The sequence below is a fragment of the Vicugna pacos genome, chromosome 15 (assembly GCF_048564905.1).
Source record: "Vicugna pacos chromosome 15, VicPac4, whole genome shotgun sequence".
NCBI classification, from domain to species: domain Eukaryota; kingdom Metazoa; phylum Chordata; class Mammalia; order Artiodactyla; family Camelidae; genus Vicugna; species Vicugna pacos.
In genome coordinates this window covers 9156882-9177612 of record NC_133001.1, presented here as the reverse complement: position 1 = coordinate 9177612, position 20731 = coordinate 9156882, and the positions used below count along the sequence as shown (strand labels likewise).

Here is a 20731-nt window from a genome sequence, read left to right as displayed (position 1 = left end):
TGAGAAATCAGCCACTTTTCTTAGAAAAGTGTGCAAAGTGAGGATCAACAGTTTGAGGCCCTCAGAGGGATAAAACACCCAGCTTAAATGCAGGGGTTTTAATGTATCTATTGCTGTGGGTTCTGTTTTCAATACATTCCAGTTCCAAAGGGAAACGGGGCTCCAAGACCCAGTCCCACCTGAAATGTTCCTTATATACACTTACCATCCACCTTCTGGCGGTAAGAGGTTTCTATCACTGTGGCGATGCAAGCGCTCCATGCTGTGCCCTTACTCTGTTACTTGTAGCCCTGCCAGGTGAGCAGCACCAGTAAGCCCCACGAGGAGCCTCATCAAAAGAGATGACAAATACAGCCCTGAGACACCTGACACTGAGCTGGCATCTTTATCGGGTGTCTGGAGTGCTTTATAGACTTCAACCTCCTTCCACAGCACTGAGAAAGCACCTGTGCCCATGGCTACTTTATGGCACAACCAACCAGGGCCCTGAAAGGAGACTCCAGGGAGAGAGCAGAGCACCACCAAGTGGACCACCACCAGGAGCACACAGCTGCCGGGGCCATCACCTGCCCGCCCCTCGAGGCACCCAAAGGGAGACATCTGAACAGGGCCTCCTGGCTGTTTGGAGTTGCTCTGAGCAGTAATGACTTCACTCACTGTGAGTAGTGACCCATGACTCGGTTGTGAAATCAGTTCAATGGGTTACAAACAGCATTTTTCTTTAAAAAATAAATAGATAAACAAGATTATACTGCATAGCACAGGGAAATATACACAAGATCTTATGGTAGCTCACAGAGAAAAAATGTGACAATGAGCATATATATATTCATGTATAACTGAGAAATTGTGCTTTACACTGGAATTTGACACAACATTGTAAAATGATTATAAATCAATAAAAAATGTTAAAAATAAATAAATAAATAAGTAAATAAATTAAAAAAAAAACAGAAAATATCCAAATGCATCACACACAGTGACTGTTATTTTTATAAAACTTTTGTTTCAATATTCTGTATCTGTATATAGGTGTGTGGTAGTTGGGAACCTAAGATGTATTTTTCACTGGGAGTGGTGGTCAAGGAAGTTGGAAATGCAGTGATTTACTGCACATACATCCTGCAGCTACATCTTGCTGAGACCCACCTCTGCCACATCCACCCTAAACTGGGAAGCCAAATGGAATCTGTTCAGGGCCCTAAAACTGGCCTGACCTGGAAGGGACAGGAGTTGGGGAGCCTTCTTGGAGGAAATGGGCTTGTGGCACGAGCAGGAATAGGGAGAGGGGACGGCAGGACAGAAGGAAAGGCAGGGGCAGTGTCCTGTGGTAAGAAGGAGGGGGGTGAACAAGCGCTGGGAGAGGCCTGTGGGGGACAGCCGCAGGTACCTGCTTTCTTGGGGAGGCACCCTGAGGGGCCAAGGCTAGAGGGGTGGAAAAGAAAGCCCATTTGATTTCAAAGATCCATTTTGTAGCCCTTTTTTTTAAAGTCACACACATATTCAATCAAAAGACTAACACTGGAATATTACCCAAATAAAAAAGTAAGCACATGTTTGTTTACCCCATTCCATATTTCAGAGAAGAGGCAGGCATTAAGGATTTGTGTCCTAAGTTTATTTACAAATATACCTAGTACGTTAAAGTCAAGAGTTTCACCCATTTTTCAAAAAATGTTCCTCTTCATACCTGTTTCATGGATTAACTAAAATATCTTTATTTCTTAAGTAACTGCTTATTATAAAGAAAGGTGTAGCAAATCAAGATCGAAAGTACAAAATCGTAATTAGTAACTGCCGCTTATTTCCACTGAAAATGGCAAATTCTTCCCTGGGCCCTCCTCACAGTGGCCCCTCCAGACCACAGAGATTGGGAGCCTCCAGCTGCTCTGTCCCAACACAGCGCTGCTGCGAGCTCTGCAAAAGATGCAGAGACCAAAAACAGAAGAAGTGGTGGTGGCACACACACACCAGGTCCTTTTCCCACGACTTTGGAAAAACTCATTTTTAAAGTTACCTCTGAGGGGCACTTGGTGGTAGGGCAGCCCAGTAAGTGGTTGGTCAGCGGTCTCTCACCAATCCAATGAATGCAACCTAATAGTGCCTGCCTGTCTCCTGTCAATGTAAATTTAACTTTAATTAAAATGAAAGACACAGCTCTTCAGTTATACTAGCCACACGGGGCCAGGGGCTATTGTATAGTACAGGAGAACATTTCTGTCAGTGCAGAAAGGTCTACTGTACAGGGATGTTCTAGAATGAGCAAGTGAGTAATTCATTCCAGGATCGCCTTCCCTCAGCAATGCAACATCTTCCATTATTTCTATTACCCCTGCAGTTCTAAATGCAAGTGCCTCCGGGAGAGGTACTGGAATGGCTTGAACTCTTACCAGAGGGTGACTGGTTGCCATCAGGGCATGAAGAAAGCCAGAGTCCAGGAAGCCATCCATGGATGACTGAGTATGTGAGAAGCATGGCGGGGTGAAGGGATGCTGGAAGGTAAGACACTGCCCCTAACTGAATGTGCTGTCTGAGGATACTGATGGAGGATTAAGCTCTTCCGTCAGCAGATGTGGAAAACTCTGAGATCTGTGAGAAAAGGAAGCAACCCACAGTTATTATTTATCTTCAAGTGAAAAGACTGAGTTTATTTCCCAATGGTCCTCAGTGAGGGGGCTATTCTTGTGAGAACAAGCGCTTCTCTGTTTCTAGGGAGGGAGTAAGAAGTGGATGCACGCCTTCTTAGAGATGGATGCCTGTGATCTTGGCCCTCCTCTGCCCCCTACATCCACACTACAACCAGGTCCACAGCTTTATCCAACTCCTTCACACCCTGAAAAACACCACAGGCGGCAGCCTAGAGATCCAAATACTAACTTGTTATTTCCACCAGAAGCCTCCACTCAACAATGCCAAGGGGAATTATAACAATCTCTGGCCCACTCCCACCCCGCAACCCCCTTCCTATATTCCTGATTCTGGCTCATCCTCCACCTACTCACGCCGCCATCCAGGTCAGCACCCCGTGAGTCACCTGAGACTCCTCCCCCTCCTTCCTTGGTCCCCACCCAAGGTCATCACATCTTGGCCACCTCTCCACTTTGCCTTGAAGCTGCACAGCTCAACCCTCTCCAGCCCTCAGAATCGCAGGGGCCACTTGCTGATCTTCTGCTTCCAGTCACGGCTACTTTCGGCCCAGGGGTTCTTAACCAGATAAGCAACAGAATGACCTGGGGAGGTGTTTAAAATCTAGACTGACTCAGTAGATCTGGCCAGCTTGAGCATGTGTATTTTGCACAAATGCCCCAGGTGATTCTGATGTGTCCTCTTCATTAAGAACCACAACCTCCTCCTCATTATTAATAACAACAAAAACAACAATTAACATTTTTTGTGCACCTACATGTACTTCCTTGTGTAATCTTCATGACAACCTGGTGAGGTAAGAGCTATCATCTACTCCCATTTTACAGTTGTTGAAACTGAGGCACAAAAGTCCCGTGGCTAGTAAGGGTGAGGACCAGAACACGACCCACCACTCCTAACCACTCTGCTCTCCATATGTATAGATTTGACATGTGGCTCCCTCTTTAACACCTTTTAAAGACAGTTCTAGAAAAAGATGGCAGCATGGAGACACACGCATGATTTCCTTCTCCACCCAACCTCCCACCAATAGCTTCTTAACTCTAAAAGAACTATCTTCATCAGTAGTTACATAGTGTACATATATGTAAAAATTCACTGAGATGTATGCTTAGGACTTATAACTTTTCTGTATGTTTATTACTCCTCAATAAAAACGATCCTGAAAAAGCCACTTAAATAAGAATGAACTTAGTAAATGTGAAATAGGGGGAAACATGCATGCACAGAAGAAACTAGGAAGAAGCCATCACAATGCTGGCAATTATGATGAAAAATTATTACTAGAAAAAACACATTTAAGAACAGATTAAGAAAAGATCCCCACGCTAACCTATAGGAAATCCTTAGAGGAGAGCAGGCCTAGAGAGGGCACTGTCTGGAGACAGGGTTCCCTGCAAGACAGAAAGCAAAACCCCAGTATAGGCTGGCTTGGCTACAGTGGGGAGTATATGGCTGGGTGCCGGAGAAGACACACAGCAGGAACACAGGGGCTCTGAGGGTCCACAGGACCGTCTCTGGGCTAGAGACTGGGGGGTTCCCCAAGTGAAAGTCAGTGGCAGTGAGGGGCTTCTTCCCAAAGAGGCCATGTGACTTCTATAACAAGAATAAAGTCTGGGCTCACCAAACCCAATTCCAGGTATATCTGGTGCTTATGAATACAAAGGGTCCCCCTGGGGTCACCCATGTTTCCAGCTCCCACTGTGCAGTCAACAGGAGCAGGGCTTGACACAATGATCCTGAAGTCCATCTGAGAAAAGCAAAGAAAATTCTAAGGTAAAGTACACCTCACCCTGGCACCTGTTAGATATCTTTAAAGAAAATGTGACCAGAACACACGGTGCTGGTGTAGAAACAGACAATGCACTGGAACACATGAGAGAATCCTCGAGCAGACTTGGGTATGTACATGGAAATACACTGTAAGATACAGGTGTTGTTTCAGAGCAGGAAGGCAAGGATAGGTATTTTAATCATTAGTACTTCAGGAAAACAAAGTTAAATCTTTAACTCACAATTCACCAAAATACAATAAATTCCTTCTAGATTAAAATTTAAATGTTAAAAAAAATCCTAAAAAACAAAAAGATGAAACTATTAAAGTATTAAGAGAAAACTGATGTACATTTATAATTCTGCAGCAGAAAAACTCTCTGAGCCTGACACCAAGACAGAAACAGGACAGGCCTAGAGACCCAAATACCAAAGAGTTGTCTCCATCAGGAGCCTCCACAGACAATCCCTAGGGGAATTACAGCAATCTGCCCCTGCCCCCACAAGCCCTCCTGCAGCCGTATTCCCGACTCTGGCTCACTCTCCACCTGCTCACTCCGTCATACTGGTCAGCACTCTGTGAGTCACCCAGACTCCTCTATCCTCCTTCTTCACTTATGCCACCTCTACTCTGTCTTGAACTGCACAGTTTAATCCTCTCCAGCCTGGCCCTGAGGGTGGCTGTCGTCTTGCCACCTTGGTACCAGTGCAGGGGCCACAATGGGCCTCCCTGCTTCTAGTCACGGCCACCTCCAGCCCAGTGGTCTAGAAAGACTACCTTGATCATAAGGACATTTTAGTTTTACAAATGCTTAAATAGTGGACAAAACTAAATGGCAAATGACAATCTAAGATAAAATATTTGTAACATAAAAAAGACAAAGAGGTCATAGTCTGAATGTACATCGAGTACTCTTAGAAATCAATGACAAAAAGAATAAACCAGACTAAATAATAATAAAATACTACACCAACGAAACGGAAAAAAAATGCCAATAGAAAACTAGATAAAGCACTTAAAAAAAATCTGCCAAAAGAGAATTACCAATGATTAACTGGCCTATAAAAAAAAGTCCAAGTAATAAAACAATAATAAGGAAAAGAAAAATAAAGCAGTAACAATGAAACACTATTTTGCTTATCAAATTTGCAATTTAAAAAATAGTAATATCACCTAGTGTTGAGAAGGATGCAGTGAAAGAGACACTGTGGTAGGACTAGAGAGCCTAAGTTAATGTATCCTTTCTGAAAGGCAACTAGGCAATACGTATCAAAGTCTCTGAAAGTGTACATATTCTTTGATCTAACAATTCTGCTTAAAGACTACAACCTAAGGACAAAAATAAGGATGTGCACAGAGTGTTATACATAGGCCACAACTGTCAGTAACCTAAAGGGACAATAACCAGGGATTAGTTAAATCATGGTAGGTACAAGGTGAAATATGAGAGATCATAACTGTATTTACTGACAAGGAAAACTGTTCGCAACTTATTGCTAAGTATAAAAAGCAAGTCACAGAACAAGTATGTACCATATGAACATATGAACCCATTTATGTAATGAAGTGTGTATGTGTGTATATATCCATATACATGTGCAGAAAAAAGATCTTTAAGGATGTAACCAAAACAGTAACAATATATTCCTGACAAGTGTTATTAGTATGATTTTTAATTTTGTTCTTTATCCTTCTTTGTGTTTCCTTTATTTTACAAGAAACACCCCAGTGTGGTACAGACCTCCCTCCCTTCTATCACCTGGTCCAGAATTCTCATTTGGCTCTGAGCATCCGCATTCCTTACACATAATATACAGTTGGGCCTCCATATCCTCGAATTCAACAAGCCAAGGATTGAAAATATTCAAGAAAAAAAGATTCCATAAAGTTCCAAAAAGCAAAACTTGAATTTCCCCCTTGCTGGCAATGATTTACTGACATTACACTTAGAACTATTTACATAACATTTACATTGTATTAGGTGTTTTAAGTAATCTAGAGATGATTTAAAGTACACAGGAGGATGTGCATAGGTTATATGCAAATACTACACCATTTTATATAGGGGACTTGAGCATCCACAAATTCTGGTATCTGTTGGCGAGAAGGAGGGCGGGGGCCAGGGAGACTCCTGGAACCAATCCCCTGGTATGTGCTACTGTTTTAATTTTTCAATCATAAACTTGTCTCCTCAATTCTCTTGACTGTGGGTATGGCCTGTGTCTTACGTTTCTTTTGTGTTCCTCTCAGTGCACAGCACATAACAAGTTTTCAGCAAATGGCCTAAGAATGAATGCGTCACTTCTGTGCTGATACCTCTGTGGGCTGCCCAAGCATGGGCTGGCTGGCTTCCCAGGTGTTGCTTCCATCCAAGCCCTGGTCCAGGCCAGGCTTGAGGCTGTGTGTTGTGGGCCACTTGTCAGTCTGGTCCTGTGAAGATGTCTATTGTTGCTGCTAATTCCTGTTCAGTGATGGGGCTGTTTGTTTAAAGCACAAGTTACTGCTCCCACACTCAGAGGCAAAGCCAATCTTACGGCATCCTATAATTAGTAAGTATTTCCTCCGGTGTGAAGTTGGCTTTGATCCAACAGATCCCTTCCCACTTCTTCCTCCATCCTCACCTCATTTACAACTTCCCATCTTGGCTACTGGAGGTGTCCTGTGGAGAGGCACCCCCTTCATCCAAACTATGGGCCCAGTCAGAACAGCCTGTGCCCCTGGTGTCCCAAACCTGACTCACCAGCTCCTCCTTGTCTTCCTGGATGATAAAGTTTGCTCTCAAGTCTAAGCAAATTTATTACCCAAGCAACCCAGCCTATAGGCCCAGAGGCTGAAAGAGCCCTAAGACTTAGACCACTATAGGAGTGACATGAGGATGTTTCGTGCAAACTCAACAAGTGCATTTTCATGGTTGTCTATAATCTCTGCAACCAGCACTCACTTCAGTTAAACCCTCTGAAGAAAAAAATACACAAGCCATCAGAGATGGAGGAGTCATGCAAATGGCTTAACTGACAAGGGCTTAATTTCCAGAATATACAAACAGCTCATACAATTCAATAACAAAAAACAAACAACCCAATCCAAAAAATGGGTAGAAGATCTAAACAGACATTTCTGTAAAGAAGACATACAGATGGCCAATAGGCACATGAAAAGATGCTCAATATCACTAATTATTAGAGAAATGAAAATCAAAATTACAGTGAGATATCACTTCACACCAGTCAGAATGGCCATTATTCAAAAGTCCACAAATGATAAATGCTGGAGAGACTGTGGAGAAAAGGAAACCCTCCCACATGTTGGTGGGAATGCAGTTTTGTGCAGCCGTTATGGAAAACAGTATGGAGATTCCTCAAAAGACTAAAAATAGATTTACCATATGACCCAGCAATCCCACTCTTCGGCATATATCCAGAGGGAACCTTAATTCAAAAAGATACATGTACCCCAATGTTCACAGCAGCACTATTTTTTTTTTACATTTTTAATTGATTCATAATTGTTTTACAGTGTTGTGTCAAATTCCACTGTTCAGCACAATTTTTCAGTCATTCATGGACATATACACACTCACTGTCACATTTTTTTCTCTGTGATTTATCATAACATTTTGTGTATATTTCCCTGTGCTATACGGTGTAATCTTGTTTATCTATTCTACAATTTTGAAATCCCAGTATATCCCTTCCCACCCTCTACCCCGCCCCCCCCCCCCCCGGTAACCACAAGTCTGTATTCTCTGTCCATGAGTCTATTTCTGTCCTGTATTTATGCTTTGTTTTTGTTTGTTTGTTTGTTTTTGTTTTTTAGATTCCACATATGAGCGATCTCATATGGTATTTTTCTTTCTCTTTCTGGCTTACTTCACTTAGAATGACATTCTCTAGGAGCATCCATGTTGCTGCAAATGGCATTATGTTGTCGGTTTTTATGGCTGAGTAGTATTCCATTGTATAAATATACCACATCTTCTTTATCCAGTCACCTGTTGATGGACATTTAGGTTGTTTCCATGTTTTGGCTATTGTAAATAGTGCTGCTATGAACATTGGGGTGTAGGTGTCATCCTGAAGTAGATTTCCTTCTGGGTACAAGCCCAGGAGTGGGATTCCTGGGTCATATGGTAAGTCTATTGCTAGTCTTTTGAGGAATCTCCACACTGTTTTCCATAGTGGCTGCACCAAACTGCATTCCCACCAGCAGTGTAGGAGGGTTCCCCTTTCTCCACAGCCTCTCCAGCATTTGTCATTTTTGGATTTTTGAATGACGGCCATTCTGACTGGTGTGAGGTGATACCTCATTGTAGTTTTGATTCACAGCAGCACTATTTACAATAGCCAAGACATGGAAACAACCTAAACATTCATCGACAGATGACTGAATAAAGAAGCTGTGGTATATTTATACAGTGGAATACTACTCAGCCATAAAAATAATAAAATGCTATTTGCAGCAACATGGATGGACCTGGAGATTGTCATTCTAAGTGAAGTAAGCCAGAAAGAGAAAGAAAAATACCATATGATGTCACTTATATGTAGAATCTAAAAAAAAAAAAAAAAAACATACAAACTTATTTATAAAACAGAAACAGATTCACAGACATAGAAAAAAAACTTATGGTTACCGGTGGGGGAAGAGGGTGGGAAGGGATAAATTGGGAGTTTGAGATTTGCAGATACTAATTAATACAAACAAAATAGATAAATAACAAGTTCATACTGTATGGCACAGGGAACTATATTCAAAACCTTGCAGTAACTTATGGTGAAAAAGAATATGGAAGCAAATATATGTATGTTCATGTACTACTGAAGCATTATGCTGTACACTAGAAATTGACACACTGTAAATTGACTATACTTTAATAAAAATATATATATTAATGTATGTCTGGGACATTGTGCTATACACCAGAAACTGACACATTATAACTGATGGTATTTCAAAAAATAAATAAATAAAAGATTGTACCTTAAAAATATTATATACTTTTTATATATTTGTATTTATTTAATATATATATTAAAAACTACAATGGCGTATCACCAATCAGAATGGCTATCATTAAAAAGTCCACAACCAATAAATGCTGGAGCGGGTGGAGAAAAGGGAACCCTCCTACACTGCTGGTGGGAATGTAAATTGGTACAACCACTATGGAAAACAGTATGGAGATGCCCTAAAAAACTGAAAATAGCCTTACCCTGTGATCCAGCAATCCACTCCTAGGCATCTATCCAGAGAAAACGAATTCAAAAAGATACATGCACTCCAATGTTCACAGCAGCACTATTTATAACAGCCAAGACAGGGAAGCAACCTAAATATCCACTGACAAATGACTGGATAAAACACAATGGAATACTACTCAGCCATAAAAAATAATGAAATGGTGCCATTTGCAGCAACATAGATGGACCTAGAGATTATCATACTAACTGAAGTTAAGTCAGAAAGAAAAAGACAAATACATATGGTATCAAGTAGAATCTAAAAAAATGATACAAATGAACTTATTCACAAAACAGAGACAGAAAACAAGACACTCATAGAAGACAAACTCATAGTAAACAAACTTATGGTTACCAAAGGGGAAAGACGAGGGTAGGGATAAATTAGGAGTTTGGGATTAGCAGATACAAACTATTATATATAAAACAGATAAACAACAAGGTCCTAATATATAGACAGGGAACTACTATAATAACCCATAGTGAAAAAAGAATATGAAAAAGAATATATATATGTATAACTGAATCACTATGCTGTACACCAGGAAGTAACACAACACTGTAAATAAATTAAACTTCAATTTTTTAAAATTTAAATTTAAAAAAAAGAAAGAAACAGAGGTGTCAGAATCATAGAGAAGACCTGTCACTGCTTTGTTCTTTCTTTCTCTTTGTATTGATATAAACAATCCCTGGTGCTCCCAAGGTTCCTGAAGCAGCAGAGAAGTCCTGGAGCACTTGCCTTGAACCCTGTGAGAGGCCAAGCTTAGACTGCCACCACGGGAACCCTGAGTTAGGTACTTTACAGCTCCATGTCTCAGCTTCCTCATCTGTAAAATGGGATGGTATGGTGGAATTAATGGGTGTAAACCACTTAAAACAGTGGCAAGCCACAGGTGAACCAAGACATAAGCGTTTGTCACTGTTAACAAAAGTAGAGTGTGTCATGGTGACAGCCATGTGCTGGGCACTGTCTGCTCTTCTGTAGCCCAAGATTTCTCAACCTCAACACTATTCAATTCTTGGGCTGGATAACTGTTGTGAGCAGCTGTCCTGTGCACTGTAGGATGTTTAGCAGCATCTTTGACCTCTTTCTACTCACTAGATGCCAGCAGCACACCCCACCTCACCCCCTGCACCAAGATGTGACAACCAAAAACATCCCCAAACATTGTTAAATGTCCCCTGCTGGTGTGGGTGGGGGCAAAATTGCCCCTGTTTGAGACCCACTGATACAGTCCTATAAAAGTCACAGCCACAGAGAAGCCATGCCACACACTCTAACCTCCCACCTATGTGCAGGTGTGGATCCGGGCCTGGAAGTCCCACACTGATGCCCCCTTGCAGTTATCTGAAGGAGTTGCATGTGGGGAAGGAAAGAGTGGCCAGCTATGTTTCTCTAGGTGGCTATCATTTTCTCTTCCTGAAGATGGAATGGGAAACTGGAGTCCAGGCAGTCTTCTAGCTGGGAAGTACCCTCACCCTTGAGAGACCAAGAAGGTGCAGAGAGAAAAGGAGTCTCGAGGCAGACTTCTTTGGCGGCCTGTGGCTGCGACCTGAGGTAGAGGGCATGAGCAAGGTTATCAAGACTCCTGAGAGCCCAGTCCAGCCCATAGAGGAGAAGTCCAGACAGGACGCAGAGCTGATGCCCAGTCACTGCAGAGAAAACACCCTTATCCAGTGAGGTTTCTGGGCACAAGAGGTGTGGCCGCTCTCTTCTCAGGAAACAAGTGGGCTCCGTACGTGATTAAGAAGCACACTGCTCTTTTCATAAAATAAACTCCTAACCACTACTAAAGTGTAACACGCACTGATTTTGACCCAGCAGTTGCACTGCTACAAATGTATTCGATGGATATATTAGCACAGGTGCACAGCATATACACAGGGGCTGGGCTGTATCTAGAGTTTAGAACCTGACGCATGGTTCAAATTCCAGATCTCCCACCTACCAGATATGTGACCATGGGAAAGTTACTGACCTCTTTGTGACTTAGTCCCTTTGTGAAGCAGGGGCAATAACAAGGCCTATCTCATTGGGTTGTTACAAGGGTTATATGACATACTACATGCAAAGCACGACGTCTGTGATCAACAAATGCTAGCTATTAGTATTTTCACTGTGCCCTTAATTGGTGATAGCTAGAAATACGAAAACTTATGCCAATCACTTGGTTAAACACATGTGGCATATCCATTCTATGGAATACTGGGCATCACTGAAAGAAATAAAATCGAACTACATCTACTTAAGTAATAGAATGTATTTCACAATAAAGGTCAAATTGTTAAAACAGTCAAATGAGTTTCAGATAAGTATATGTGGTTTGAGACTATTCATGTATAAAAAGAGCTATTTAGAAATAGATGCATGCCTTTTTCTGCAAAAAAAATTTCTAGAAGAACATTCAAGAACCTGTGAGCAACAGTTACACCTAGGGAGTGGGAGTGGAGGACTGGAGAACTTTTGCTTTCTCCTTTGGTATTGGCATTTCTGGCTATGAGCATGTATTCTTTTAAAAATACTTTTTTTTAAAAAAAAAGAATAAGATAAATCTATCTCTATGTCTATGGAAACATCTCCAAGATGTATTATGAAATCTTTTTCATAAGTGGCAAAATATGAATAGCACAAGCCACAGGAATGGACCTCAGGTCACAACTTCAGGTGTGCAAGAAGCCAAACTTGTTTCTGTAACACAACTCAATGTTTACGGCAGGCTTCCTTCCTGACAACAGGCAACTTAATTCCAGGAGTGTCTGAACACTGAGAAGGGCCAGACACGGAACACAGGAGGTGGCTGTGAAGCTGGCTGAGGCCAGGTTTAGCAGCCTCCACTGCTGAGTGCCACTATGGGCAGCGACGAATCTTGGACCAGGCTGCCGTGTCCCCTAGCCTTGCCCCACCATGTGACCACGGCTCTCTGAGGTCTTACTCCTGCCTGCCCAGGAGAGCTGCCAGAAAGGGACTCTGGAGACCACAGATTTTTCTCCCCTGTGTCTCCTACCCCCAACCAGTCTGGGAAGGGAAGGCTGCAAAGGGCTAGGGGTTTTCTCACTTCAGGTAAAATCCTTCTTCTATCTTGTTGCTAGTCAAGGCATTCAGCCTGTGCAAGAGAATTCTTTTTCTTTGATGAGCTATTCTGCAAATCCTGCAGATTCCTTAAGTGTGTAAGCTTTTGACACAGAAAAACCAGAGGCACCTGAAGGGTGATTCCATTTTCTAAACTGGGGAGCTGGCTCAAGAGGAAATAAGCTCCATGAATGTGAAAGTGGAAAAGGGGAAAATCCAGGGAGGGAAAAAGAGGTTAGTTTCTCAAATATTATGCCAGCCACAGATATGTGTAAATGCAGAGGAAAAAAAGTCTGAACATTTCCACCAAATAATTAATCAACCAGTACCTATCAGTAATGTAAGCTTTGAGATACAATGGGAGGGATGGAAGGGGAGATTTACCTTTTTATTCTATGTATTTCTTTATGCTTGCATTTTTTAATGATGAAGCTGTGTTCAGTCTTATATAACCTGTTTAAAAAAAATTGGGGGGTGGGGAGATAATTATGTATTTTATTTTTTTAATGGAGGTACTGGGGATTGAACCCAGGACCTCTTGCGTGCTATGCAAGCAATCTACCACTGAGCTATACCCTCCCTCTCTATTATTTTAAATAAATACATATCCGTACATTTTTTGCCTCCAGGCTGGAGATGGAAGGCAACGCAGGTCACACGTGTCTAGCCCACTAGTGGGCAGACCATTGGGAGCATAGCTGCATGAGGGTTGGGAGGCCTATTGGAAAAGACTATTTTCTGAAAGAAGGAGACAGGTACAATGAGCTGACCCAGGGACAAAGCTTTGCTTCATGGAAAGAAGGAGTTAATTCTGAGCTAGGGTGGCAGCTGTGACTTAGATGTATTTGTGCAGCCAAACCCCATGGCTCTATAAGGCAATGGGGCACCAGAGCCCCGTAGCCCTGCTCTTATAGTGAAGCTGGCTGACCTCATGCCAATGGGAATGTCTGGCTCCTAGCAGGTGTGGGGTGCCTGATGGGTGTTGCAATGTCCCAACAGAACTGACTGCTCCATGGGGTGTGGCAGGGGCAAAGGGAGGCTGCAGAGCTGGAAGAGGGGAGAAGACAGCTGGGGGTGGGGGGAGAGGATTAAGCTGACTCACCTTACCCACCAGCACATGGGAGACACACACACCCTGGGGATGCCTAAAATGCTCACAAGGTGAGCGAGTGGCAACTAGGCAGGTACCTGGGATCCTGCACTGGCAGGTAGGAGCAAGAGCCAGAGACATACAATGATGTGATGAATGTATAGGAGTCTAGGTGTGTACACAGGTGGGGACCACAGGAGATGGAGCCACAAAGTCTATACAGGAGAGGTCAAGGAAGGTCTCCTGAGTCAGCTGACGTTGGTCACTCAGAGTGGGTGGGAAGGGTGGAGGGCAGGAGGAATCGTGTGTACAAAGGCCGGGAGCTGGGAGGGAGGGAGCCAGGGTTTGGGGGAACTGAAAGCAACTCAGGTTGAATACAGGGGAATGGTAGATGAGGCCACAAAGGTTGTGTTCCATGGTAAGGAATCTGGACTTTATCCTGTAGACAGTGGTGAAGCTCAGAGGGTGCTTTAAGCAGGGAAATGAGATAATCAAATTACCAGGAAAGCTTTTTCACCACCACAGTCCCAGATCACTCCTGGCTAACTCTTACCCAGATGTGCAGTCTGTTGCTTCCTCCAGGAAGTGTTCCCTGGCCACCCCTTGGACTCAGCTAACCCTCAGCTAAGGTTTCTAGGCCTTCCCAAGCATCCCCCAATTTCTCCCTATCACACTGTGTCCTGATTACCTGTGTCCTGGATTGTTTTCTCTCTTTATACACTATGAGTGCTGGAGGACAGAGGCTACGTGTTCTATGTTGTAAGTCTTGCACCCTGCACAGTGTCTGGTGTAAGTACACAATATGGATTTATTTAATGGGAAAAAAAAACAACCCTGTGAGAAGATAACTCTTGTGGTTTCCAGCCTAAGCTACAGAGTAGAGGTTGGAAAGGGAGCATGGGGACCAGGGAGAAAGTTCCTGCAATAGTTTGAGTAAGAGACGATGAGGGCCTGGTCCAAGGCAGTGGTGGTGGAACCTGAGAGCAGGGAGTGATTGGGAAAATACTTAGGAGGCAGAACTGATAGGCCTGGGTGGTTAGATGATGGAAGTAATGGGGCCAGGTAAGGGGAGCAGGGCTCCTAGGCTTCTGGCTTAAGTAGTTGAGTAGCTGAAGGATTAACCAAGGCTGGCTATTCGGGAAAAGAAGGCAATGTGCGGTGGAAGATGATGAAATCAGTTTCTAAACTGCTGACCTGTTGACATGCCTATAAGGCATACAGATGGAGAGGTACTAGGGGCAGCTGGAATCACAGACCTGGAGCCCAGGACAGACATCTGGACTAAAAACAGAGATTTGGGAGCTGTCAGCCTGCAGGTAGGTGATGGTTAAAGACCAGGGAGGGGAGATCACCCAGGAAGCAAAGGGGGAGGTGAAACAAGGAGACTCCCACCTAGAAGACTGGCTGAAGGGGCAGAGGAGGAGCTATGGGGAGAAAAGGAGACATGAGAAAGGGAGGGAGAAAAGAGGGCAGCAGCACAGTTACTGGGGGAGAAGTGGCTTCAAGGACAAGCGAACAGGGTCCAACAGTGCGGAGAAACTGAGGATCTACCCACGCCCTCTTACAGTTGAGAAACGAGGCCCGGGGAGACTGACAGGTGCTCGCGCCCACAAGCTATTTTTGCCCATGATCACATACATCAATGGCTCTTAAATTATGATCTTTGGATTCCTGAGGGGTTCCCAAGACTATTCCGGGGTGGTCTGAGAGGTAAAGGACATTTTTATAATAATACCATGTCTTTTTTGCAGTATTCACTTTGTTGACATTTGCACTGATAATACAAAAGCAACAGTGGATAAAACTGCTGGGGCCTTAACACAAATCAACGAAGCCATATTCTTCATCCCCAAGCACTTACGTTTTAACAAAAAGGCTGTCATCACATAAGAATGTCTATAATGGAGCAATAACTATTAATTTTATTAAAATGTGACCCTTGAGTGCACATCTTGTCACTAGCCTGTGAAGCACTTCTGCTGCACACTGATGTACTGAATGCATTTACGGGACTGTTTGCTTTGAGAGGTGAACTACTTGCTTTTTTCATGAAACATCATTTTTATTAGAAAGAACGATTGACAAACTATGATTATTGAGACGGGTATCTGGCAGACATTTTCTTGAAAATGAATGAAGTTAGTCTGTCAAATCAAGAAAAACAACTGATAGCATTTTTTGCCAGTGATAAAATTTGAGCCATCAAGTGAAAATTAGAATGAGCTTGACAGCCTCCCAATATCTAAAGATTTTGCTGGTGAAACAGTCGTAATGTTAACAAATGTGATATTATGAACTGAAATGTGTCTACATTTGGGAGATCTGCGTGAATCACTTAGCCATTATTTTCCAATGACCAATGCACGATGTTAAAAATAATAAGCATGAATAAAAGATCCATTCAAAATCCAAGAAAGACCAATGAAATTTAATATAGCTGAGTATGAGAAATTCACTGATATGGCTTCAGATCTCACACTGCAACTAATCTTTCAGAAACTGACACGTTTGTCCAATTTTAGTGACGTGTCAAAAAAGATATTCACAAATATCTGAAAAAGCTATTAAAATACTCCTACTTTTTCCAACTACAAATCTGGATAAAGCCAGATTTTATTCATCTACTCCAACCAAGGCAACCTATCATGACAGACTGAATACAGAAGCAGGTATGAGCATCCAGCGGTCTTCTATTAAGTCAGTCACTAAAGAGGTTTGCAAAACTGTACGACAACACAACTTTTCTAATTTTTTTCTTTTAGAAAACATATTTTTAATAAAAAGTATGTTAACATGTAAAGGATGTATTACTATTACTTCAAAATAATTAACTACATTTAAAGCCTTAGTTTCTAACATTTGTTTCCATATTGGTACTATGGTTAAATATCTATGGCTATAAACCACATAAATAAAAGTTTTTGAAGTGCTCAGTAATTTTTAGAGCATAAAAGGGCCCTGGGATCAAAACATTAAAGAACTGCTTATTCAGACCACCCATTCCTGACTCTCAGTTCTTAGGGCTTGTTTCCAGCATACCTACCCCTCCCACTCACTTCTCCACAGAATACGAATTATAAAATCTAAACATAAAATCAAAAATAAAACTCAGCTGAAAAAGAGATAAGACAGCAGGCACAGTGAGCTAAAGAGAATAAGATCCTTTCCTTCTCTTCAAAATAATGTTCCTTTAAGGGCCAGGGCCTGGTATGCAGCCTGGAGAGGTCAGGCTGGGTTCATCCACAACCCCTCCCTACTGCCACCTGCAGGAGAAGAAAGACTAGGGGCAGAGGGCTGAGTGGGGGTTCTGATGTTTTTATCTCCTTTACATTCAGTATCTGATTTGACACAGCCAATGAAGTAAGGCAGGTGGGGCCATTTTTTATTAGTCACAATTTACAGGGGAGGAAACAGACATTTGTGCCTTGTACCAGTAAGTAAAACACAGGTTGTGACCTGAGCCTCACGGTTGCAATCCAGGGTTCCCTCCACAGCGCACTCACTCTAAGATGTCTCTCTTCCCCATTTAAGCCTAGAGGTCCACGATTAGAGCATTATCTTACTTGCAAGTAAGGTCTTATGTTTATAAACTACATAAAATTCTTTTTTTAATCCTCTGTCCATTGTTTTGGGTAACTTGTCTTTTTGCAAGAGAAAGTGACTGTATTACTTTTCAATTACAAAACTAGTTAAAACCAATTAAAAAGTTGAACAATGAAACAGAAGACAAAAAGCAATAGAGATAATACAAAAGCTGCTTCTTAGAAAACAGACCTCCACCAAAACTAATCATAAAAAACGGGCATGAAGCATTAAATAAGCAATACTGGGAAAGAAAAAGGGAAGATTAAATATAGTAGAGATATGAAAACAAGAGAAGACTATGAAAATTTTATGCTAATAGGTTTTACACTTTGACTTTCTAGAAAAATTTTTGAGAAAAAATTTAAAATTACCAAAATTAACTAAAGAAGTTAAGTTTTAGCAATATTTATAGTAGTAGTAAAAGTAATAGTCTGAAGGTGTCCTTTTAAAATGCAACCCCAGGACATAAGTGCTAGTGACTTGTTACTCATTTGCCTTTTGTGACAAAACAGATGAGTCTTTGGAGCCTAGGCCTGTCTGTCTGTTTGGAGGGAAAGAGGGTGCTGAGAGCACAAGACAGGCTGGCACTGCCCCTTGTTTACCAACCCAGGTCAGCCCAGAGTCAGATTTACCCCCAGGCTGAACCAGGCTGCCGAGACGCCCTCTGCTTACTTCCCCAAGATTCAGCACCTTGAACGTGAGATTCTGCCTGGCCTGTCAGCCCCAGGTGGGCACAGATGTCCCTGTCAGTCTGGCTCTGCCCAGCCCCAAGGCTCAGCCTCTAATCCCCTCAGCCCTTTCCCTGTCCTCCTTCCCTCCCCTTCCTCATTTCTTCTCCCTCTCTCCTTCCCTCTTCTTCTTGCTCCCTGCCTCCTCTCCCCAATCTTCTGGTAGGTGACAAGAGTAGCTCTAGGTGTGTCTGGAGTCATATCAGGTCGCACCACCTCTCCCCACTCCTACCACCTGGGACTTTTGGTCAGAGGAGTTGCCGCAAGTAGACAGAGTGCTGAAGCCTAACCCTCAGCAGCCTGTCCTGACTCATTCCCCAAACTCATTTCTGAATCTAATGTCAGAACGAGACAGAGAAGGGGTCCAAGGGGTGTGGTGGTGTGTGTGGTAAAGGGAGATAGTTGTCTAGCTCTGACCCCTGGCAGTGAAGTTAATGCAAGAGATCTCCCCATTTACACCCTGCACTGTCTGTGGCCGAAATGACTGTCCCACATACATAAACACTACTGTGTCTCAAATTTGTCCATGCAGTTGTATGAATAAAAATAAAATCCATTCAAATATGTTACCCTGTGCATACCAGCTTGTGACCATCAGTATTATCTCAAGCAACAGACACTAGAAGCACCACCTAAGCACAGGTGTGTATGGTGGGGGGTGGAAACCCCTTAAATATTTTAATGATATAAAGGGTGATTTCTTTCAGGAAAAGGATTAAGATGACCAGTATACCCAACATTGCTGTGGTCAAGTTATGATGTCTCCTTACGGTCTTATCCATGGGAGTGGGAGTGGGAGCGGGAAGGAGGCCACAGCAGAGCTGAGTTTAGGTAGAAAGGGTTCCTTTGCGGATCTTGCTAATGATTTAGTCCTGGACTGACTCTAGCCCCTGGCAGCCCCTAAGGCAGGCACTTCAGTGGACTCCTTACCTTGCTCAAAGCCTCAGGAATGGGATGGAATGTAGAGAGCAGATACTCACTATGACCTCCAACACCTAATGATTACATGCTGTGGAGTGGTCAGCCTGTCCAGATAACAGACAACTCATGCTACAATGACACTGCCTACACTTGAGGCCAGGAACTAGACCAGGCATGTTCAAGTGCATTAATGGACATAGTGGATTGGAAGAATTAAAATCTGGACCGTATCAAATGTTAGGCAGTCCTTACCAAAGTCAGCCTCTGGTGAGAATGTGGATAGGAATCCAGCAGCAGAGAACTAAAAACCTGCAAGAGAGGTAACACCCCATGGGCACTTCCCAGTCCAGGTTGGTATTATGATTTGAAAGGTCCTAAGGAAGGTCCCCAGATCCTCCCTCCTATCTAGTGAAATGACGCCTCAGCCTCCCAGATGAGAGCTCTCTTCCTCTCACTGTGCTTCCACTAGTCTGGGCAGTGCTGGGTGAGGATGGTTGGAGCTGGAACTAGTATTATTCTGAGCTGCTGGCACTCTTTACCACCCCCAGTACAAACGAAGGCTGTGAGAGTGAAGTGTGATGGGGTAGGTGCAAGAGTGTGGACGGAAGTAACGAGGAGGTAACTTTCTAACATTCCCTGCAGGTAACTCCATTGGAGCTACTTTCAGGTTGCTCTAACTATACTAAATCTATTTGGGGGTCAATCTTTGCAAACAATGAGCTGCTTCTTCAAAGTATCCATCATTCCCTGCCACCTGACACCTATGAAGTAGGGTACTTTCAGCATGGACTCTATGCAGGCTCAAAGATTGAAAGTGCTTAACTCAAAACAGCTCCCTCTGTGGGTTCCTCCAGATAGGTGGTGACGCAGTAGAAAGCCTGATGTATTTTGATGTGGTCTGTCAGGCCCTTAGAAGTCCTCCTTCCAAAAATACACCCTCCGCTTCCAGACCTACCTGGCATCTAAAGTTCCACCATTAGAGAGTCCTTAAAGTAACTCAATAGGTCTCCAGGAAAACAGAAAGATTCCTTGATTCAAGGTGGGGATGGGGGATTAGTGAGAAGTCACACAACAAACCCATGGTAGCCGGAATTCCTAGATGAAGGATTCAGAGGTGGCAATCCAGCAGGAAGAGGAGTAGGGGTGGGGAAGTGGGAGGGTTGGGAGCATCTAAAGGCATCTTTCATAGTGAATACAGGGTTTTTAATTACATTGAAGATATACTGGGGGGCTTTTGCAAGGGACTGATAGAGATCTGAGATGCTAAAGACTCCCCATAAACCACCCCTTGATGCTAATACTGCAACAAGAGAAACAAGATGAGCACTAAGACCTTGGAAATCAAGACACAGGAGTCCTGGACTTGGAGGTTTGTGGGATGGACATCAAATTCAACTCCCTCCCCTCTTAGTCAACTTCGCTTGTCAGAGGAAGGCAAACACCCCCAAGGCTGAGCTGAGGAATATACAAGAGGGTCTTGAGTCCTCGGAATTCTCTGCTGGGGCCCCTTCCTGGAGGAGGCCTTGGATGGGAGTACAGGGCCAAGAATGGCAGTAACAGGGCAGAGTAAATTGTGGGCGGGACTGTCCAGTCACATGATGTGATCTCACTGCTTCTAGTCACGTAATCTCTTTTTCCCTCCTCTGGTCTCTCCCTCTCCTCCTTTCCCCTCCC

General features: G+C 43.1%; 1 long non-coding RNA gene and 1 other non-coding gene across 3 annotated transcripts in view; one reads left to right on the top strand and one right to left on the bottom strand.

Annotated features, from left to right (window-relative positions):
- Positions 1-20731, bottom strand: part of LOC107033318 (uncharacterized) — a 96421-nt gene that overhangs the window by 27124 nt on the left and 48566 nt on the right. Inside the window, exons 5-7 of the transcript XR_012058908.1 lie at positions 2391-2589; positions 2018-2115; positions 206-1425 (exon numbers count right to left, since the gene is read on the bottom strand). This is a non-coding gene — a transcript (uncharacterized protein). The remainder of the gene's footprint in view (positions 1-205; positions 1426-2017; positions 2116-2390; positions 2590-20731) is intronic.
- On the top strand, positions 532-6304 carry LOC140685655 (uncharacterized). 2 transcript variants are annotated; one of them, XR_012058911.1, is made up of 3 exons: positions 532-658; positions 2339-2499; positions 6139-6304. It is a non-coding gene; the product is annotated as an uncharacterized lncRNA (long non-coding RNA). The 2 variants fall into 2 exon arrangements; XR_012058909.1 differs by lacking the exon at positions 6139-6304 and adding an exon at positions 2713-2988.